The 23268-nt window shown below is 42.2% G+C and overlaps 1 non-coding gene across 1 annotated transcript; it reads left to right on the plus strand.

Moving 5' to 3' along the window:
* Nucleotides 1-12272: 12272 nt before the first annotated feature.
* On the plus strand, nucleotides 12273-12379 carry LOC148846116 (small nucleolar RNA R71). The gene has a single exon (XR_016102679.1). It is a non-coding gene; the product is annotated as a small nucleolar RNA R71 (small nucleolar RNA).
* The last annotated feature ends 10889 nt before the right edge of the window (nucleotides 12380-23268 follow it).

Below are 23268 nucleotides of genomic sequence, written 5' to 3' on the forward strand. Positions count from 1 at the left end.
GGATCGAACTAGGGAGCTAAGCATGAATTTTCTCTGTATTTTTCTTGCAAACATTAGAGAGAGAACTAATCAAGATCAGTCCCAAAATCTGAGATTGAACTAGGGTTTCTTGGGTGACAAAAGGAGAAGAGAGAAAGCAGATTTATTAGAGTGATCTGAAGCAGTTGTCCTCTTCTTCTTTTATCCTTTATGGAGCACCTCTCCTAATTGAATTAGGAGGTTTATCCAAATCTTTATTTGGATTTAGATTCTATCAAGAGATAGGTTTTATCCTCTTAAGAAAATGGGTTCTCTATACCCATACCCAAACCCAGATTCACCCATGTCACATGACAACTTAATTAATCATATTAAATATGGGCTTTAGGCCCATTAACTATATGGCCCACGGCCCAAGAGTGTTGCTTGGCCAATTTAGGTTTAATTTGTATGGTATGGAACCCATAAATGACCTCACATAAGCTCACATTGGTTCGACCCATCCTTTGTGAAAAGGCCTAGCCGAATTCACTACTAAATCCAATGAATCCCTAAGCTCATCACTATGGGCTCAAAATGGGCCCAACATTTATAGTTAAATTATCCTTGAATCCAACCATCCTATAAAGACCCAAGGATAATAGACTTAAGTAAGATATAGCCCATGAGTTAATTAACCCTTAATGGTCTCTTACACTTAACCTCTCAACCCATAATGATCAAATACTACCCGACAGGGAAGGACCTCCCCCTTGACTACAAGGTGCAGTGTCACAGTCTCTACTCGGATGGATCCTGGAAATTAAAACCTTTTGCAAATATTTTTCTTCAAAACATAACATATATATATATATATATCATATAAATGTATTTTGCTAAACCAAATCTCAAATAGGGCCAAAATCTACTACCGGTAGTTTAGGTTTCCATTAGAGAGAGTACAGTCTCGATCATTCACTTTGTCCAATAAAGGGGCTGATCCTATCACTATGATCACCCACTTAAGTGAATTCTCAAACTGCCTCCAACATACCCAAGTTTTGACCCTAAAAGGATCTCATTGATTTGGCATATCAAAAACAGCCTAATCTGACACCCAATCATTACCATAATCAAGTCTAGGGGTTATGTATAACTTTCCAATTTTGCCCATCAATCTCCAAGGTATAGGGCATAACTGGAAAATGGTCTGTGTTCAGTGTTTCAATCAAACACACACTACATGTGCTTTGGGTCTAACCCTAGTAGCTGAGACAATCTGCTCCAACTTCTTTGGCAACACATCAGTATTAGCCTAGGAAGGATAAACTCCCCATGTTTATCCAATGGCTGAGAACATTCTAAACTAACATGAGTCTTATAAGTGTCCAGTCCAATGGCTAAGAACATTCTAATCTCACAAAAACATACCAATATCAACATGAAACAATAATGTACTTTTACACATTTAGAATAAATGTATCTCTACATCAATATGATTGGATCTAAGGGCATAAACTATCTAATAGATCCCACTTGCACTTAGGTCTAATAGGGAACAAGCCTTATTCTCATCCTGTCCACGTGCTTATAAAACACTTTCTGTGTAAGTGGCTTAATTAATGGGTCTGTCACATTCTCCGCTGATGTTAGCTTCCGAGTCTAGATGTTCCCTTTACCAACAATCTCTTGTAGATCCAATGCTGTTATACAATAATGGAATGAGTGATATTGTAGGATTCCAAATTTTAGGACAAATTTCTTCATCCATACTACTTATTAGGCAGCCTCATTTACGGCAATGTGCTTGGCCTTGGTCATGGACAATTTATCTTCATGCATAGGGTCCTAAAAGTTTCTAGATATAAACTTTCTATTGTCTAGGTTAGGCTGGAAGATGGTATCTGATGAAGGGTGATTTGGCCCGACTTAGCAAGAAGGAGACAAGTGGACACGACTTGACTAAGGGATGACAGCTTCGCCCAGCAAGTCTATTTGGCAATGTTTGAGCTCGGGTACTCGATCACCTTGGTGTAGAATCACCTTGGCGTCGGGGCACCTCGGCATTCAATCTAGTTCGGAACTAAAGAACTGAAGTACTAGCTCGGGGCTACCGACCCAAACCACCACGTAACGACTCTGGAAGTTTCTCTAATAGACTCTAGACCTCACGGGATTACGCCGCGTAATGGTAGGCTTAATCTTCTCCCCACCCGAATCGAGCAGAATTTATAAACTTTATTAATTGATATGTTACTTCCCAATTAAAGCGGAAATGGATCCCCTCAGGACGAAGATCCCAAAACCGATCCGCAAAACACGCGAGAGCTCAACTATATATAGGCACCTACCCCAATGACACAGGATACGCATGATTTTTCTAATCTATAGCACTCTAGCTCTCTATCTCTCAAAGCTTTCAACTCGTACCACAATACACTAACTGAAGCATCAAAGTGACCTCGTCGGGTTAGCCACCCCGGGTTCTCTGATTTGCTGTCTTGCATATTCTTCTAGCTCGCTGCTCGATTGGAAGCCAGATCATCCCCTGGTTAGGAGTAGTCAGATCATGCTCTATCAGTTGGTGTCGTTGAAGGGATGAGAGATTCATTGTATGGACGCCCAAAACTTGCGGAATATGAGGGCAAATTTCAAAAATTTTTCTTTCTCTTCAACTGGGAATCGCATTCCTTATTTAGAAAATCATATTTTCAAGGATCAATCTTGAACCATAAATTGAACCAGATCTGAACCAAAAGGAGTAGGAGAGGATTATACCTGATACGGAAAAATAATATCTCCCAACGAAGGTGCTCATGCCCATGGAGGATCCAAAGACTGCTCCCACTGAAGATAGCCCAGTGTAGGATGGAGTAGAATCAACAATGCTCTTCTCCAAGAACTCTGTCATTCACAAGAAACAACAGAATGGCACGTGAGCACAGCTTCCTATCAATCCTTTCACAAAGAACTGATGTCAAGATCGAATCTTGACTTCTCCCACAACTGGAGATCGAACTGGCAAATTGGGCGGCAAGAACAGGGAGGCGACAAGAAAGAATTCAACAGAGTTGCTTAATTCTTCCTTCTGTGATTTCAGCACTAAAGAGAATGCGAATATGTGTCTTTTAAAGGCTGCCGCCCCCTCCTTTTGTAATCCTAAAAGATCAGCTCCTAATCCAATTAGGAGTTGCTGATCCAAATCATATTTCGATCAGACATCCTTTTAGGTGATAAGAATAAACCCTTATCTTATTTGTAGATTGGATCAACCTTCTCCTAATCTTATTAGGAGGTTCCCAGATCCAAATCACATTTAGATCTAGACTCTCTGAGTGGATAGGGTTAAGGCCCTATCTTATCTGCTGATCCATCTCAGAATTCGTCCATATTTAACTTATTAAATAAGTCCAGTTCAAAATGGGCTTTAGGCCCATTAAGCTTATGTGCTCACTCAACCTTCCTAACTGTTGCCCAGTTGGGCTTCCTTGTATGGCGTGGGACCCAAGCATTGATCTACACATCAGCTACATGGGTTCAGCCCAGCCTTTGTCACAAGGCCTGACCGAATACACTGCTATGGACAGTGCACCCCCTGAAACCCATCAAATGAGCTCTATGGGCCCAACACTTACTCTAAATGGTCCCTGGGCCAAGCCACCTTGTAACACCCAGGGACTGTGGGCAGATGCAAGATTAGCCCATCAGGTATTACCCTCAATGGTCTTACACTTAACCTCTCAGTCCTTAATGATCAAACACTGCCCGACAAGAGAGGACCTTTCCCTCGGCTGCAAGGAACAGTGTTGCACTCTTTGCTTATATGGATCCCGGGAATTAAAACCTTTTACAAACATTTTAGAAACCATAATATATATACTTTTATATCTCATATAAAATATACTTTGCAAAACATATCTCAACGATTGAAATCGGCTGCCGGCAGTCTTTATTTCCATCAGTGAGAGCGCATCCCCGTTCATTACCTTTGTCCGACAAAGGGGCTGATCCTGTCACTATGATCACCCACTCAGATGAATTCTCAGGCTGTCCCAACATACCCAGGTTTTGACCCCCGCTAAGGGTCTCACTGATTGGTACATCAAAGACAACCCAATCTGACACCTAGTACAGTATCATAATTGAGTCTAGGAGTCGGGTGTAACTTTCCAGTTTTGCCCATTAGTCTCCAATGTCTAGGGCAATACTGAAACTCTGGTCCAGTTCAAAGATTCAATTAATCCTACACTGTATGTGCCTAGGGTCTCACCCTGGTAGCTGAGACAGGCCACCCCAACCGACTTGGTGGCACAACAGTGTCAGCCTTATCAAGATAGGTCTCCCCAGACCGACCCACTAGCTATGAACATTCTAAACTAACACGAGTCTCATTAAGTGTCTAGTTTAAGGGTATTACATAGAAACATACCTAGGGAACATGAACCAAATATGCACTTTTATTCATTTACAATAAACTCATAAAGTACATCATTCTGATGGAAGCTAAGGGCATACAAACTGTCCAACAGCTCCCTCTTGCACTTAGGTCCAATCAAGTACAAGCTAGAGTCCCATGCTTTCCATGTGTTTCTCAAACACTTTCTGTGATAGTGGCTTCGCCAATGGGTCTACTGCATTTTTCGATGACGTTACCTTCTGAATCGGGACGTCCCCTCTTCCAACAATCTCCCACAGTATGTGGTACTTCCTCTCAATGTGCTTCGACTTCGAGTGGGCTCGTGGCTCCTTAGCCTGAGCAATGGCTCCATTGTTGTCACAGAACAACGGGATGGGTGATGTGCTAGATGGAACTACTCCCAACTCGTGAATGAACTTCTTCATCCACACGGCTTCTTTGGTAGCCTCACTTGCGGCAAGTACTCAACCTCGGTCGTGGATTCTGTAGTGGACCCCTATTTACTGCTTTTCCAACAAACAACACACGATCCTATCATGAAAACATATAGAGTTTCTATCATTTGGATCTGACTAGAAATCGGCATCTGTATACCCTTAGATCAGTAGTGAACTACCGTCAAATACTAGACAAAACTCTTTTGCACTTCGAAGGTACATAAGTATGTTTTTCACAGCAGTCCAGTGCTCCTACCCTGGGTTGGCCTAAAATCTGCTTACTACACACACTTCCTGAGCAATGTCAGGACGAGTGCACAGCATGTCATACATGATGCTTCCTACGGTAGAGGCATAGGGAACGTATTTCATGCCATCAATCTCCTTAGAATTCTTGGGAGACATCATCTTGGAGAGAGTGACTCCGTCCCTAAAAGGAACATTTCCTTTCTTGGAGTTTTCCATGCTGTATCTTTTGACTATTTTGCCAATGTAAGTACACTGGGATAATCCTATTATCCGCTTTGATCTATCTCTATAGAGCCGAAGACCTAGTATATAGGAGGCTTCTCCAAGATCTTTCATGGAGAATTGCTGTGAAAGTCGTATTTTCACCGTAGTTAATATTCCTACATCATTCCCAATGAGTAGAATGTCATCTACATACAGAACCAAGAAGGTAACCTTATCTCCACTGTACTTTCTATAAACACAGGATTCATCCGGATTCTGCTTGAAGTCAAACGATTTGATAGTAGAGTCAAAATGGATGTTCCAAATTCTAGAAGCTTGCTTAAGTCCATAAATGGATCTATTAAGTTTACATACCATGTTTTCTTGACTTGCAACAATGAAGCCTTGCGACTGCTGCATATAGATATCTTTAGTAAGATCTCCATTTAGGAATGCGTTTTTGACATCTATCTGCCAAAACTCATAATCATGTATGCTGCTACAGCTAGCAGAATCCTAATGGATTTAAGCATGGCCACAGGCGAAAAGGTTTCCTCATAATCGATGCCCTCTTTCTAAGTGTACCCTTTCGCCACCAGACAAGCTTTGAAGGTCTCAACCCTACCATCGGGGCCCTTCTTCCTCTTGTAAATCCATTTGCAACCGATTGCTTTTACCCCAGAGGATGGATCTACTAGAGTCCAGACTCCATTGGTCTCCATTGAGTCCATCTCCGCTCTCATGACCTTCACTCACTTCTGGGAATCTATGTTTACGGATCACCGAAATCATGGATAGCAGTAGGAAAATCAACATTAATTCAGTTTGTCAGACTAATTAACATTAACATCCAATAAAAATGTGCACAAGAACCAATGAATACTTGAATTAAAAAGCAAGAAAATAAATTAACTACAGAACCTCACAATGGCACAATCAAACCTCCCCCCTTGAACCAGAAAAAAAGCTTAGCTGCTCATGATCTGTGAAACCTCCATGCTCTGCTTCTCCATGGCCGAACTGCTCTCTTACGTTTCTTGAGTTGCTTGGTGATCTCTTGGATCTTGGAGTGAGTGATGCTAGAGCTGGTCTGCCCCCCTCTTTACATAGCCAAAGGAGAGGGCTGTTTTCCAATTCCTTCTCGGAGATCATCTTATCTTAAGGGAGTCCTGATATTCTTTGAACTAATCCTATCCTATCTCTTATCTAATCCCCATCCTTCTTATCTCTATAGGATTACATTCAGAATTTAGATCTAATAAGACTCTCTCCCTCGTTGGAGGTTACATTCGAATTAGGACTCTAGGTTCTCGCATTCGAGTTGGGCTTCTCTGATAACTTGGGCTACTTCCATGTTCTTTTGTGAGTTGGGCTTCAGTTGTGAAATGGGCCCGGTTGCAAACTTGCTCCGACTTCGTGCCCGGTTGTAGACTTGATGTGGACCGAATCTGTGAAAACCCAAAACATGAAAGTTGTGGGCCTTACTTTCTCTTTCTAATGCTTCTTGAATTGTCCAATTCGGAGTTCTGAATTGAGAGGTATTCCTATATTACTGACTGCCACCGAAACTGTGCAAACTCACCCGATTTGCCCTATTTTCTTCCAATTGCCTTCTTTATTGCCCTGAATTGAAATACAAGAGTAATGAGTCCATTTAAGTGCTAAATAAATGTAAAAGAGTGAATATTAGAGGATAAAATTAGGGTTCTTTTTGGTCTCATCATGGACTCTTTCCAGTCCCAGATGCACCTGGCTGGGGCTGATGAGTCTTGTATGTGTGTAGCCTTCTCCACTACCTTTAAATGAGTAATTCGAACATGGTTTTAGAATCTCGCATCGGGATCAATCAAGAGTTGGCCACAGTTCACAGATTTGTTTACTTCACACTTCATTACTAGCAAGAATGCCAGAGGTTGCAGGAAAGCCTCCTAAACGTGGTTCAGAGAGAAGGAGAGTTGATTCGAAGCTACATTAAATGCTTCAAAGACACCTGCCTGCAAATCCTAGACCTAGACCCAACGGCAAGACTCATAGCAGCTAAAAAAGGAATAACTCATAGAAAGTTTAAATGGCATGTGGTAGCCAATAAACCAAAGTACATCATTGAATTCCTCAAGCTAGCTGATTAGTTCATCGATACCAAAGAGGAAATTAACTAGAAGGCTAACAACCCAGCAGAAAAGATAAAAAGAGACAATGAAGACGCAGGTAACAATGGACACAGAAGAAGAAAGAGTAAGTCCTCGAGCAGGGGAAGAAACAAATCTAGAAGCCAATCTCCCTCTCGAGCTCGCAAATCAGGTCAGTGCTCCAGGACCCCACTTGTTGAAAGGACGAACTACACACCGCTTAATGCTAAGCGAGGAGAAATGCTAATGGCCATTAAAGACTTCTCCTTCATCAAGTGGCCTCCCAGGTTGAGGGGAGATCTTGCAACAAGGAACTAGAACGTCTACTATCATTTCCAAAGACCATGGGCACAGCACGAAGAATTGTAGGAACCTTCGCGATGAGATTGAGGAGATAATCCGCCGCAGATACTTAAGAAACTTTATATAGTGAGAAGAGAGAGGCCAGACAGATCGGTAAGCAGACAGACAGAGGGACCAGAGAAGGAATGCCCCCGAGACCAACAACAGGCACAAGAAGCAGTCATCACAGCAGTTACCCATGGAGAGACCAATTTGCGGGGTAATCAACATGATTATTGGTGGGTCCATCATCGTGGGGTGTACATTGGCAGCAGGACTAACCTCAGTCCGCGAACTAGAAAATGAAGAAGAGAACCCGCCAAAGCGACCTCGGCTTGAAGAACCAATATACTTCATGGAGGATGATGCGTGCGGGATCCAGTATCCTTACGATGGTGCTCTAATGATAAAACTGAGGCTCAATGACTTCGAAGTCAAGCGCATCCTAGTAGACTCGGGTAGCTCGGCAGACATACTATTCAAGGACACTTTCGACAAGCTGCAGCTGCAAAAAAATGACCTAAAGTCAGCAAACACTCCCCTGATAGGCTTTAGTGATGAGGAGGTCAAACCTCTCAGGCGAGTCACAGTAACCATAGAGGCCTTAATGTGGCCAAATATTGTGAGGTTCAAGCACACGTTTCTAGTGGTCGTGACTCCCTCTCCTTATAACGCCATAGTAGGTCGACCCATTACACACGTCCTATGTGTGGTAGTATCCACCTACTATCTAGCGATTAAGTTCCCAATGGACTATGGAGTAGGAGTTGTGCGAGGTGACCAACTCAAATCTCGCAAGTGCTATGTAGCCGTCCTCAAGGGGAAAGCAAAGCTAGCAGCTGACATCGAGCTTGAGTGACCAGTAGAGTATGCCAACAAGTGAGTGATGTGTGGCTCATTGTGACACTAGCAAGTGCACTAGCCGTTCAAGTAATAAAGTAGTGAGTGAAGTATCGTTCCCACGAGGATTTAGGAAACAATTACCAATACTAAATTGAGCACTTCTTATCTGATCAACAAATAAATCTAAACTCTAATGAAAGCTAAGAAATCCTAAATTAAAATCTATCTAAATCATTGGCCCAATTGCCTTCAATTCAGGTTAGAAGAGTAAGCAGTAAATGTCAATCTCAGAATTCAGCAATCTATCAATTTGGATCATTCGAATAAATCATGATTGAGCCTTGGTTTGGTGAAACCCCAAGGTCATGAACAGCCTCTCTCAAGCGCATGTTCATCCTATGCATGAGTGACATTTCTTCAAATACTTCTAAGGCATCAATTCAAATCTGAATTGATCACCAACTGAATTGTGCAAGTTATCTCTAACCTTGCACTCAATTCGGTTCTTGAATAGTAGATCTGAATTCCTAGAGTCTCTCTCAAGCACTCTAGGAATTCCAAGCTGTAGATTAATTCGCCCAATCTGAAAATTGCAGATCTGAATTCTCTTTCAAGCAATTCAGATCTTGCATTCTCAGATCTGAGAATTCAGATCTGAGTTTTGAAGGTTAGTTGGCCGAATTACTCTACAATCACACCCTTATTCAAGAAACTTCAAGTACAATGCATGACCATTTGAATGAATCAAAAAGAATTAGATTGCTGAACTGAAATTTTACAAGCTGAAATACATCAAGGAAGAATGAAAACAAGGAGAAAGAAGAAAGAAAATATAACTAAGAAATTGAATTCAAATCAAAAGAGAATGAAACTACAAATGATTTATTACAAAAGATCTTTGAATCACAAACCCTCAATTCGAACTCACCTTCTTCTTCTAGCTTGCTTGTCTTGAACTTCCTTCAACCCTTCTTCTTCTTCTTCCTTGCGCCTAGCCTTCTTCTCTTCTCTTCTCTCAAGGTGGCCGAACCTCTAAGAGTGGGAGAGCCTTCCTCTCAAGCAATTGAACAACTTTCTCCCCTCCTAGAGGCCTCCTTATATAGTTTTTCAAGGGGGCTCTTGCCCCTTCTTGAAGCCTCTAGAATGGGGTGTATTACACCCCTCATGAACCTTCTAGAGTGCTCCCTCCTTCTCTTCAAGAAACATCTAGGAGTTGCCGCCCCTATCTCCCTTTGGGCTGCTATTTGGGCTACAACTTAGCTTGCTTTTGAGCTCATGTGGGCTACACTCTAGGCTATTATTTGGGCTAAAAATGGGCCTTCCTTGCTGGGCCGAATTCTCCTCATAGCTAGGCTTTATTTTCTTGGGTTTTCTCAAGGAATTCACTTGCTCTTTTTGGGCCGAAGTGCTTTCTCTAGCTTCCACGACTGGGCTGGACTGAAATTGGTCTTTTTGAACCTTCTTTTCTTGCCTTTTTCCTTCCTTTTCTTGGATTGATTATCCCTGAACTTATTCTTAGCATTAAGCTAAATTAAGGCAAAAATTAATAAAACCGGCATAAAAATCCATGCTAAAGTCCTCAAAAATTATAGATAAATTGTAAGTTCATCAAATACCCCCACACTTAAGCTTTTGCTTGTCCTCAAGCAAAGACATCAGCCATAAACTTAACATTCCCCCCTTCTGTTCTCACCATTTACCTGGTGAACTTTTTAAGATAGAAATGCATTGAGTAGTCGGGGAACTTTTGTAAGTGCTCAACTCTTATTCTTGTAAATTACCATTTAAGATATGTATCAGATCCGAGGAAAGGAGAATATGAATTTCATCATAGTCTAGCCTTCACTCCTAATTCATATATAAATCAGCTCCTTAATTGTCAAGGTTAATAATCAAATTTCATTAAGTTTCACATCTGTAACTAAATCTCAATGAGAGTTCAACTTTAGAGTGCCCCTTTGAACCTCGGTTGTCACCACAATTACTTATTTCTAAGGGTGAGTGCATCTTATGCTCCATCTCACCCTTTTTTTTTTTTTTTTTTTTTTTTTCGGTGTGAGTGCATTTTATGCTCCATCTCACACACTTTTCTCTCTCTTTTCTTTTCTTTTTTTTTTTTTTTTTTTTTTTTTGGTGTGAGTGCATCTTATGCTCCATCTCACACACTTTTCTCTCTCTTTTCTTTTTCTTTTTTTTTTTTTTTTTTTTTTTTTTTTTGGTGTGAGTGCATCTTATGCTCCATCTCACACTGGTCACTTACTTGAGGTAGGACTCATGTTCTGAGCTGCTAGTTTTACTATTCAACTCAAAATAGCGGAGTCAATTTGGGCTTTTGTCCTTCTTTGCAATTATTGAACCTCAAGAATTAGCACTTCAGATGTGCACTAGCTCTCTTGACCATTAACAATGAAATCAAGGGCTTCCATACACATGAAGGAAGTTAGGGCTAGTAATGCTGAAAGGCATATTCAGCTCCCCTTTTCTCATGCATATATCAAATTGGGTCATTCACAAGAATAAAAACTTAACAAGTACATCAGTCTCCCTCAACTCATTGAATTCCTTCTTAAAAAAAATCATCAAATAAATAGTAATGAACTTGAGGGGTTCAAGTCTTTTTTTTTTTTTTTGGTTATGTCATTGCCTGCATATGTGTGTTGGGGTGCATGGTTTCAGCCCCCATACCCTAGCCTCGGGATCACTCCCCCACACTTAAGATGAACATTGTCCTCAATGTTCGTAGTGTTAGGCAGTAACAATAAAACTAGCAAGAGCATCATCAAGTAATAAGACGTATTTAGAGGACTTCCCTGAAGATCATTCTTAAATTCTACAATATGTTGTCGGTGGAAAACTTCTTCTGCTAGAAATCATTTGCAAACTAGAAGAGGAGATCAGTATCTTTATTCAATTAAATTCTAAGAAAAACTAACTAAACTTAAATGCTATGAAAAATAAAAACAAAAAGCAAGTAAGACAGTTTATGACTAAGTATCTGAATTGGGAATTCTCCCAACAGCCTCTTGTTCCCTTGGGTTTACCATGGTGTTACTAGGTAAGGTACCCGGAGCCCTTTCTGAAATCATCTGTGCCAGCTGCCCAACCTGAGTTTCCAAGTTCCTTATCGATGTTTCGTTTTTCTGAAATCTATTTTCCACACTAGCTATGAACTTGGTCATCAGCTCCTTCAAGTTAGATTTCGGTTCCGGCTGATAGAAGTTTTGGTGGAAAGGCTTAGGTGCATGCTGATTCAGGTGGCCTCTCCATCCGGGGTTATGGGCATGATGGTACTGATTTCCTGGCTGTCTTGTAAAGTTGCCAACAAAGTCTACTTGTTCTGTGGACTGAAAAGTCTGACTGCCAACTTGGAATTCAGTGCTATCATGGCCTCCCCCACACTTATCATACTGTACATGCATAGCTGCCATCTGCATCTCATCAAATTTTTTGCTAAGTGCTCCTATTTGTGTAGAGAGAGCTGTGTATGTATCCACATTATGAAGGCCATGCTGCTTTCTAACTGGTGTCCTTTCTGAATGCCATTGGTAGTTATTGGCTGCCATCTCCTCGATGAGTGCATGGGCAACCTCGGGAGTCTTATTGTTTATGGAGCCCCCAGCTGTTGCATCTAAGATGGTCTTGTTTGAATCGGTCAGACCATTATAAAATGTTTGCACCTGCAGCCAAATCGGAAGGCCATGGTGAGGAACCCTCCTTAGTAGCTCCTTGTAACGTTCCCAGGACTCATAGAGAGATTCCCCCTCTTGCTGGAAAAAAGTAGTGATGTCATTCCTCATTTTAGTAGTTTTAGAAGGGGGAAATATTTAGAGAGAAAACGACTGGCCATTTCATCCCATGTGGCTATAGATCCTGCCGGTAATGAGTTCAACCAAGCTTTGGCTTTATCCTTCAAAGAAAATGGGAATAACCTCAGCCGGATGGCATCATCACTTACCCCATTGTGTTTGAAGGTGTCACAGATTTCCAAGAAGTTAGCAATATGGGCATTCGGATCCTCATGGTCCATACCACAAAACTGAACCGTATTTTGTATCATTTGGATTATGGCCGGTTTAATTTCGAAGTTATTGGCAGCAATAGTTGGCCTGATAATGCTGGAGACAGTCCCGGTGAGGGTGGGCTTGGCATAATCCATCATAGTTCTTTGTTCAGCCATTTCTTGTGCTTCTTGTCTGACTTGCTTAGCAGCTCTCAAACGGACACGGAGAGTTCGTTCAATCTCCGGGTCGTAAAGGATCTCTTCCAGTTCAGGTCTGCTTGTCATAAACTGTAAAGGTCAAAGCAATAAAAAGGCCAATATTCACAAAAGAAAATAAATAACTAATCCTATTACAACTGAAAATGTAAAGTGAAGTATTGGAATATACAAACCTACATCCTAAAATAAATAAATGCAGCTAACTAAAAGCATATCAACATTTTATTCAATATACAGAATTCAGTAGCAATTTACAAACAGGTTTGAATTCAGTAATCTCTGAGTAGAACAACAGTTTACAAATTCCTCTTCTTTATATTGCTGAAATCAGGGACGGGATTTAATTACACAGATCTAAACTGCTGAGAGCTGAAATCTCAGTAGCTACTGAGAACAGTAATATACAGTTATGAAATCTTAGCAGCTACTGAGGACAGCCAAGTGCGGATCAGCAGTGATTGTGTTCAGGTCTGAGTTTCATATTAAAAGGCTCTTCTGTGCTACTGAAGGTCAATACACTAAACTGAAGTCAATGTACAAAGGATTGATAGCAATTCAGACATCAGTTCTACACAAAATTGAGATCAGCTTTGAAATCTCAGAAGCCACCGAGAACAACAATAAATATAATAGCAGCTGCTGATAACAGTACAGTTGTGCTCAGGTCTGATTTCCATATTGGAAGGCTACTAAATATCAGATATGAGCCCACTATTTTGATGAGCTATGCATCACCAAACACCAGATGGAGTAGCCATACTAAAACTGAGCAATTCAGCAGGATAACCTACTGATATCAGCAATGAAACATGTTGTATACAGATCTGCACAAAACCGAAATCAATCAGTAGTAAAAAGATCTGAAATCAGACCTGTATTCACCATGGTGTGGCTGCTGGGATCTGATTTTCTTTTTCTTTTCTTTTGAAATGAAATAGAACACAAAGCAGTAATGCAACTATACTACTGAACAAAATCTCCCATTTTTTTTAAAGGAAGAAAACTAAAACAAAATACAGCAATGCAACCAAAATCTTTTTGGATGAGTGTAGGTCTGATTGATGAATGCAATTCAGATCTGAACTCATTTTGAGATTTATTTATTTATTTATTAGTATTTTTTTTTTAGAACCAAAAGATGAAGAGAAATTTGATTTGCATAAGCTACATTAAAACTGAAACTAAGGATGGAACAATCAAGTATCAAGAGAAGAAACATGGCTCCATCAATGTAGCCCTTGATGGAGTATACACTTATTGGAATGTAGTACACACGGCTGCACACACCCATTCAGATCTGCTAGACTTTCTATTCATGCACAGCTGAAATCAGAGCTATCTATCTTGAAAAAATTTCAAAGATCAGCCCAGGACAATTCACAATGCCAATTTAGTAATGTTAATTGTAATACAAACCTGTTCAAAACCTGCCCTGGTTCAGTCTTGCTGTAGCAGGTCTGCTATAGTAGCCCTGCTATAGGTCTGAACTCTAATAGAAAAATGGTGTGGAAGTGCCACTTTTCATGAAATCTCTTGAGGCATAAAAAAATTCTCAGATTAAATATAATTTTCTTCAACCAAATCAGCTTAGATAGATTGGAGTACAAGTTATTTAATACAGCAAAGTATGCCCTGTATCCTGCTCTGTTCACAACCCCAGTTCAGATCTAGGTGATTGCAGATCCGAATTTCTTCGACCATGACTATCCAATTGTTTTTGGGAGATAGCAGATTTTTTTGTAGGGTGTATTGGGGTGAAGATAACCCCCAATTATCCTTTAAATTTACATCAGTTCAGGTCTGAGTTCAAGAGAACTCAGATCTGAACTGTTGCAGATCTGCTACAGCAGAACTCAGATCTGAACTCAGATCTGAGTTCTGATCCGAATCCTTGGTTTCCATGGTTCTTTCTCTCTCTTTTTTTTTCACTATCTAAATATATTTTTTTTTCTTTTTGCAATGAAAGAAAAGAATAATAAAGGGCTGAGAACAGATATTTTTTTTTTCTGAGTATTGCAGTTCTGCTATAGCAGAGTTCAGGTCTAAACTCAAGTCTGAGTTCGGATCTGAAATCTCAATTGCCATACCTTCAGTTATTGCTACCAAATTGTTTTTGGGGAATAGCAGAAGTGCCCTAGGGTGAATTGGGGTGGTGATGACACCCAATTCCCCTCAAAATTTCATCAGTTCAGGTCTGAGTTCAGAGGAACTCAGATCTGAACTGTTGCAGATCTGCAATAGCAGAATTCAGATCTGAACTCAGATCTGAGTTCTGATCCGAATTCTCAATTGCTCCTCTGGTTGTTCAAAAGATCTCCCCCTTTTTTTTTCATTTGTTTTTTTTTTCTTTTTGTAATGAAAGAAAAGAATAATAAAATCTGAAACACAAGCAATTCTTTTCGGCTGAGTGCTGCAGATCTGAAATCTGCTGATCTGAGTGCCGAATGCAACTCAGATCTGCAACACTCATGTTTATGTGAATTTTTTTTTTTTTTTGAAGGGAACAACACCAAGATTGAATAGAAATCAAATATGTCTTTATTAAAATGAAACTGAAACCAGAAAAAGAAACTAATCTACTTAAGAAAGAAGAAACATAACTACAGTAGTACAGCAGTTGCATTCAAAACTAAAATGTAAAGTTAAGCAAATTAAACCAACTATGAATGCAATGTTGAATGATACCAGATTAAGAATGCTCAATGTTTCCTAATATTGTTTCTCTAATTACCCGGCAACGACGCCAAAAACTTGATGTGTGGATCATTGTGACACTAGCAAGTGCACTAGCCGTTCAAGTAATAAAGTAGTGAGTGAAGTATCGTTCCCACGAGGATTTAGGAAACAATTACCAATACTAAATTGAGCACTTCTTATCTGATCAACAAATAAATCTAAACTCTAATGAAAGCTAAGAAATCCTAAATTAAAATCTATCTAAATCATTGGCCCAATTGCCTTCAATTCAGGTTAGAAGAGTAAGCAGTAAATGTCAATCTCAGAATTCAGCAATCTATCAATTTGGATCATTCGAATAAATCATGATTGAGCCTTGGTTTGGTGAAACCCCAAGGTCATGAACAGCCTCTCTCAAGCGCATGTTCATCCTATGCATGAGTGACATTTCTTCAAATACTTCTAAGGCATCAATTCAAATCTGAATTGATCACCAACTGAATTGTGCAAGTTATCTCTAACCTTGCACTCAATTCGGTTCTTGAATAGTAGATCTGAATTCCTAGAGTCTCTCTCAAGCACTCTAGGAATTCCAAGCTGTAGATTAATTCGCCCAATCTGAAAATTGCAGATCTGAATTCTCTTTCAAGCAATTCAGATCTTGCAATCTCAGATCTGAGAATTCAGATCTGAGTTTTGAAGGTTAGTTGGCCGAATTACTCTACAATCACACCCTTATTCAAGAAACTTCAAGTACAATGCATGACCATTTGAATGAATCAAAAAGAATTAGATTGCTGAATTGAAATTTTACAAGCTGAAATACATCAAGGAAGAATGGAAACAAGGAGAAAGAAGAAAGAAAATATAACTAAGAAATTGAATTCAAATCAAAAGAGAATGAAACTACAAATGATTTATTACAAAAGATCTTTGAATCACAAACCCTCAATTCGAACTCACCTTCTTCTTCTAGCTTGCTTGTCTTGAACTTCCTTCAACCCTTCTTCTTCTTCTTCCTTGCGCCTAGCCTTCTTCTCTTCTCTTCTCTCAAGGTGGCCGAACCTCTAAGAGTGGGAGAGCCTTCCTCTCAAGCAATTGAACAACTTTCTCCCCTCCTAGAGGCCTCCTTATATAGTTTTTCAAGGGGGCTCTTGCCCCTTCTTGAAGCCTCTAGAATGGGGTGTATTACACCCCTCATGAACCTTCTAGAATGCTCCCTCCTTCTCTTCAAGAAACATCTAGGAGTTGCCGCCCCTAGCTCCCTTTGGGCTGCTATTTGGGCTACAACTTAGCTTGCTTTTGAGCTCATGTGGGCTACACTCTAGGCTGTTATTTGGGCTAAAAATGGGCCTTCCTTGCTGGGCCGAATTCTCCTCATAGCTAGGCTTTATTTTCTTGGGTTTTCTCAAGGAATTCACTTGCTCTTTTTGGGCCGAAGTGCTTTCTCTTGCTGCCACGACCGGGCTGGACTGAAATTGGTCTTTTTGAACCTTCTTTTCTTGTCTTTTTCCTTCCTTTTCTTGGATTGATTATCCCTGAACTTATTCTTAGCATTAAGCTAAATTAAGGCAAAAATTAATAAAACCGGCATAAAAATCCATGCTAAAGTCCTCAAAAATTATAGATAAATTGTAAGTTCATCAGTGAGCTGCCCCAACAAAGGAGATGGTCCACATCCTAGTCTTAACCGATGACCTGGCCAAGACTCTCCAGATCGGTGCTTCGATCGATAAGCCACTTCGCTCTCAATTGGTAAGCTTCTTACTAAAAACATAGAAATATTTTCTTGGTCCACGGTAGAGATGCTTGGAATAGACTCCAAGATTCTAACTCATAAATTAAATACCGACCCCTTAGTTAGGCCAATTAGATAGAAGAAGCGCAACCTTGCCCTGGAACGCTAGAGGGTAGTCGATAAAGAGGTCGGGAAGCTCCTAGCAGTAGAGTTCATCAGGGAAGTCCATTACCCGAGATGGGTAGCTAACCCAATTTTGGTAAAAAAGGCCAACAGCAAGTGGCACATGTGCATCGATTACACCGACCTGAATAGATCATGCCTGAAAGACTACTTCCCGTTGCCCAAGATCGACCGCCTAGTGGACGCAACCTTAGGGCATGAGTTGCTGAGCTTCCTAGACGCCTATTCTAGTTACAACCAGATTAGGATAGACCCCGCTGATGAGGGAAAAACTACCTTTATAACTATGCTCAGGTTGTGTTGCTACAAGGTCATGCCCTTCAGACTAAAAAATACCAGGGCAACCTTTCAATGCCTTGTAAATAAAATTTTTGAGCTATTAATCGGCAATAAAATCAAATGCTATGTTGATGACATGGTCGTGAAAACCCAGTATTCAAATTTTTTGTTAGATGATTTACAAAGTGTTTTTCAAATTATGAAAATATAATATGAATTTAAGTCCCAACAAGTGTTTCTTCGGGGTCACCTCGGGTAAATTTTTGGGCTATACAGTCAACTAACATGGCATCGAAGCCAACTCGGAAAAATATAGCTCATCCTAGATATGAGATACCTCACAAAATAAAAGAGGTTCGGACGCTAACTAGTCAGATAGCCACCCTAAGCCGCTTTATGTCCAAGTCGGCAGATCGCTGCCTACCCTTTTTTAAAGCCATAAAAAAGAGCAAAGACTTCGAATGGATTGCAGAATGTTAGCTCATTTTCGACGAGTTGAAAATATATCTAGGTACCACCCCAATCCTGACCCGACCCGAGGAAGGGGATGTTTTAAAGTTGTACCTCTTTGCGAGTGACGAGGTGGTCAGCTCGGTACTAATCAAAGAAGTAGATCGGGTCCAACGAGCCATCTACTATGTCAACGAAGTTTTGTAGGACGCGGAGACCAGATACCCCGAGATCGAGAAATTAGCATACGCGCTAATCATAGCAGCTCGCAAGCTTCGTCCATACTTCCAAGCCTACACTATCGTTGTCCTCACCAACAAGCCTCTGAGACAGATTTTGCTCAAGCCTGAGGTGTTTGGCAGATTGACGAAATGGACTATCGAACTAAGTGAGTATGACATCCGATATGAACCTCGGACAACAATCAAAGCCCAAGCCTTGGCCAATTTTGTGGCGGAATGCACATTTAGTACTGTAACTCCCGAGCTAACCAAGCTCAAACACACGATGGAAGCTTCAACCAGTGTAGCGCTGGTCCCGGTCAGAGCAGGTCTGACATGGGACAAGGAGCCTTGGATTCTCCACATTAATGACTCGTCCAACTAGCAAGGAAGTGGTGCAGAGATGATTCTTTACGGCCCAAGCGAGGTGAAGCTAGAATATGCACTCCGGTTTGGGTTCGTGGTATCAAACAACGAAGCAGAGTATGAAGCATTGGTCATCGGGCTAACCCTAGCAAGGGAAATGAAGGAAAAGCACCTCATCAAATGCAGCGACTCATAGCTTGTGGTCAACCAAGTCACCGGTGAGTATGAAGCCCACAACCCCACTATGGCTACTTACTTGGCCAAAGTTAGAGAGATCCTACGAGGCTTTGTTTCCTACTTCATCAGACAGATTCTGAGGTCCGAGAACACTGAGGCCGACGCCTTGTCCCGATTAGCCAGTACAAGTAGTAACACCACATGGACTGTGTATATAGAGGACTTACCACGACCTAGCATTCTCATGGAGGCAGGAGAGGTCGCTCCCGTAGCACAAGCGGAATCGATCTGGATTGACCCACTCGTGAGTTACCTGCTTCACGAGACCCTCCCTACAGAATACAACATGGACCGAAGGGTAGAGCGCCAGTCAGCTAAGTACGTCCTTATAGATGGACAACTGTACAAAATGTCCTTCATGCTCCCCTACTTGCGCTATTTGCGACCCTTAGAGGTTGAGTACGTACTCCGTGACACCCATGAAGGCTTGTGCGGTGGACACTTAGGGGGCAGGGCTCTCACATAGAAGGCGTTGCGGCAAGGCTACTATTGGCCCACGATGAAGGTAGATGCACTCAAGCTCATCAAGAAGTGTGACAAGTGTCAGAGGCATGCCAACATCCACCATTGACATGTTGCTGATCTAAAATACCTCACTAGCCCATGGCCCTTCGTGTAGTGGGGAATCAACACCCTTTGCCCATTCTCGCTAGCGATAGGACTGAGGAAGTTTCTAGTCGTAGCAGTAGACTACTTTACGAAGTGGGTGGAAGCTGAACTTTTGGCAACAATCACAACCTGCAACATACAAAATTTCTTTTGGAATAACATAGTATATCGCTTCGGGCTACCTCGAGTACTCATCTCCGACAACGGAAAGTAGTTTGAGGACATCAAGTTTCAAAATTGGTGTGCCGAAATGGGAATTCAGCAAAATTTTACCTCGGTGGCACATCCCTAGGCAAACGGGCAAGCATAAGTCACTAATAAAGCCATACTTTGCAGACTGAAAGCTTGCTTAGCTCGAGCCAAGGGGTTGTGGGTAAACGAACTACCCAATGTCCTCTGGGCTTACCGGACTACTATTAAGACTGCCACAGGTGAGACTCCTTTCAACCTCACTTACTGCATAGAATCAGTGATCCCATCAGAAATCGAGGTGCCCACACTATGCTTGGAGGCCTATGATGAAGAGACGAATGATGACGAGCTCCGTACCAATCTAGACCTGGTAGAAGAGGTACAAGATCTACCTTACATCTAGACTGCAACTTGCCAACAGAGAGTAGCTTGGTACTATATGCCCGGGTCAAAAAGTGACACTTCCACGTCGGTGACCTGGTTCTTTGGAAGGTTATGGTACTTGAGCCCGGCATTGGTAAGCTCGAACCGAATTGGGAAGGTCCGTACCGAGTAAGACAGGTGTTTGGGGAAGGTACGTACGAGGTCGAGACTTTGGAAGGGAAGCAAGTATCTCGAGCATGGAACATCGGAAACCTAAGAAGGTACTACTCGTGACCATTGAACTGGTCAAGAAGGATCATCGAACTAGAGAGAGGACTGCGAGTCACTCCCAGAAGCCCAAGGGCCATTATGCTGAGCTGACATAAGACCTCGGTACTACAACAAGCCCTCGTTGCCTCTTCGGCATAGGCAAACAAGTCCTAGTTGCCTCTTTGGCATAGGTAGGCAAGTTCTGAGGCATAGACAGTTCGGGTACAAACCTTACAATGTCCAACCCACCTCGGAATATAACAACAAGTTGATTCCATTTGAAGTCAGGCCTGATGGCTCGACACTAAGGGATAACCAACACCTAAATGAGTAGCCCGTGTGCGAACAGGTTGGGTATATACCCTATAGTGTCCACCCACTTCAGTGTACAATGATGCAAAGTTATCCCTACTCTAAGTCAAGCTCATTAGCTCGATAGTTTGGGGTAACCGACACTTAGGGAAAAAGAGAAATTCTTGCACAAAGATTGCAAAAAAAATATTTGTATTTCAATGATATGGCATGTCAAGTACAAAAAAAAATTATTTTGCACCAAGCTCGGTGTATTAAAGAAAGGGGGTCCAAGAAAAGAGGCATCTAGTCACTACAGGGCTCCTCGTCCTTGTTAGAGGCTTCTGTAGGAAGACCCATCTCCATATGGCCCTCACCAACACCGATCTCCTCACCCTCATCAAGTAGGTCACTGTCACTTTCTGCTTCGGAGTCCAGATCTTGAGCAGCATAGAAGGCCATCTCCTCAGTGATCATCGAAGTGGTTATGACACTGAGGTCAAGTTGGGGGAACTCATGTCGGGGCAGCCACCTGCTAAGCTTGAAAACTTTACTGTAGCTCATCGTCCCCACCTCGACCATCTCCTTCCGGTACTCTGCCGAAGACTGTACTCCTCGATGGCCTTAACCTTGGCCTCCTCCATTGCCTGAAGTAGTATCTCATTTCGCTCCTTCACATGGGCCTCAAGGTTTTCCACCTCCCTCTTCAGTGCCGCCTCTCGCTTTTCAAGCTCTCTCTTCAAGGCCACCTCATGTTCTTCGAGCTCCTTCTTCTCCGACATCAGCAACATGAGCAGCTCCTTCTTATCCTGCGCGTCCTTCTTCAGCTAGTTATTTTCATTATGGGCTAAGTTCAGCTCGGCGTAGGCCTTGTGGGAAGACTCCTCGGCTGCGAGGGCCTGCTACAAGTTCACATCGAACTAATAAGCCAAGGCGTGGATGGTGAAATTCACCTTCCAAGAGAAGAAAACAAGCGTTAGCATATAAAAAGCCAAGTAGAAGACAGATCAAAGAAGACATGTCCGAAAACCTACCACCATGCAGTGAGTAGCCACTCGGGCTCCGAGCTGAGCAATCGGCAGTTCGGTCTAGCTAGCAACCTCATCGGCAAACACTGCGCCTTTGCTCTTGAGGAGGTCGAATTCGGAGTCAAAATACTCCAAGTTGCGTTGTTGCTGCGGAAACTACCGGGGCGGGCTCCAAAGACATAGCCTCCTCGGGCGCACAGGGTGGGGAGAGATTGCCTGATTCCTCCTCGACCAGGTTTATCACTGGAGGCTGCTCGACAGTTGATGGCTCCTCGGGCTCTAGAACGGTAGTTGGTGGGGACTCAATGCGAGCTCTTTTCAAAGCTTTCTTCTTTTTCCCTTTCTTCATACTCCCGAAGAGTTCGTTGGCGGGGATGTCCATGGTAGCTACAACAAAAATGAACTGTCAAAAACAGTACCAAAATAAAACAAAGGAAATACAACAAACAACGACCTACCAGGACTCAGACCGGCCTACAAGAGCTTCTCCTCGGTCACGAAGTCTTCAAACTTCAGGCCGAGCTCCACCCAAGATCGGAGTGCCTCCCTCATCTTTAGGTCCAACCTGACACTGGGGTCCTCGATGGCTTCCCTCCAATGGGTCGGGAAATGACACCCCTCAGTGTTGCAAACCATGAAATAGTGCCTCTTCCAGGCCGGGACCTAATTCGGGAGCTCGTGCAAGAGTTTGAAGCCAGGACGAGGTGACAGGTAATAAGTTCACCTATGCTCGGGCAGAACACATGAAGAGTTATTTTTTATGGAAAGAATAGAAGAAAAGATGTCGAGGTCGAGAGGAAGGTTGTAGTCGTGGAAAAGAGAAATGGTTCCTACGACGTTGCGAATGGAGTTCAGGTGCAATTGGTTTATGGTGATGTTGAACAACTTTATGATCTCAACTATGAGGGGGTGAAGTGGAAGACGAAGAACAACTGGGAGTTGTTCCTTGAAGATCACGATCTTGTCATGACCGTGTTCACAAGGGAAATTACTTAAGGGGATGCTATAGGGATAGGAGCCTGTCCGCCATCATTGTTGATGGGCCAAAGTTACCTGGCAATTGACCTCGATGTGAAGTGGAAGCCAAGCTACCAGAGGCCTCTCGCTCCCCCCGACGTGAGTCTACCTTGGGAGGACTGTGGACCGCATCCTGACCCAAAGTAACCTTCTCGGTAGGACGAAGATTATGGCCTGAGCCGAGGTACCCACCTCGAATGACATGATCGAATGACGGAATCAAAAAAAGAAAGAGCTAAGGGAGACTCACCAAAAGAAAGACTAGAGGAAGGAAGGCAACCTCGAAAAGACACCGAATTGAAGGACTCGAGCACGACCTCAAATTGCGGATTAGCGAACTTGTGGCAAAGAAAATGAGCCCCTTGCCTCCTATTTATTGCTAGTGTGTCCGAGGATCAACGGTCGAGATCACCACGATCAGACGGCTCCTAGGAAAACCAGTTGCACAACCCCCAAGGTTGAAATCGGTTTAGCGCGTGTTTTGACGTCTGCATAGTTTATAAAATGGTGTGACATCCGCGTGTACATTAGACGCGACCTGGATTATTCC

This window comes from Nelumbo lutea, chromosome 7 (assembly GCF_056320005.1).
Source record: "Nelumbo lutea isolate HS-2025 chromosome 7, American lotus-T2T, whole genome shotgun sequence".
In the NCBI taxonomy this organism is placed as follows: domain Eukaryota; kingdom Viridiplantae; phylum Streptophyta; class Magnoliopsida; order Proteales; family Nelumbonaceae; genus Nelumbo; species Nelumbo lutea.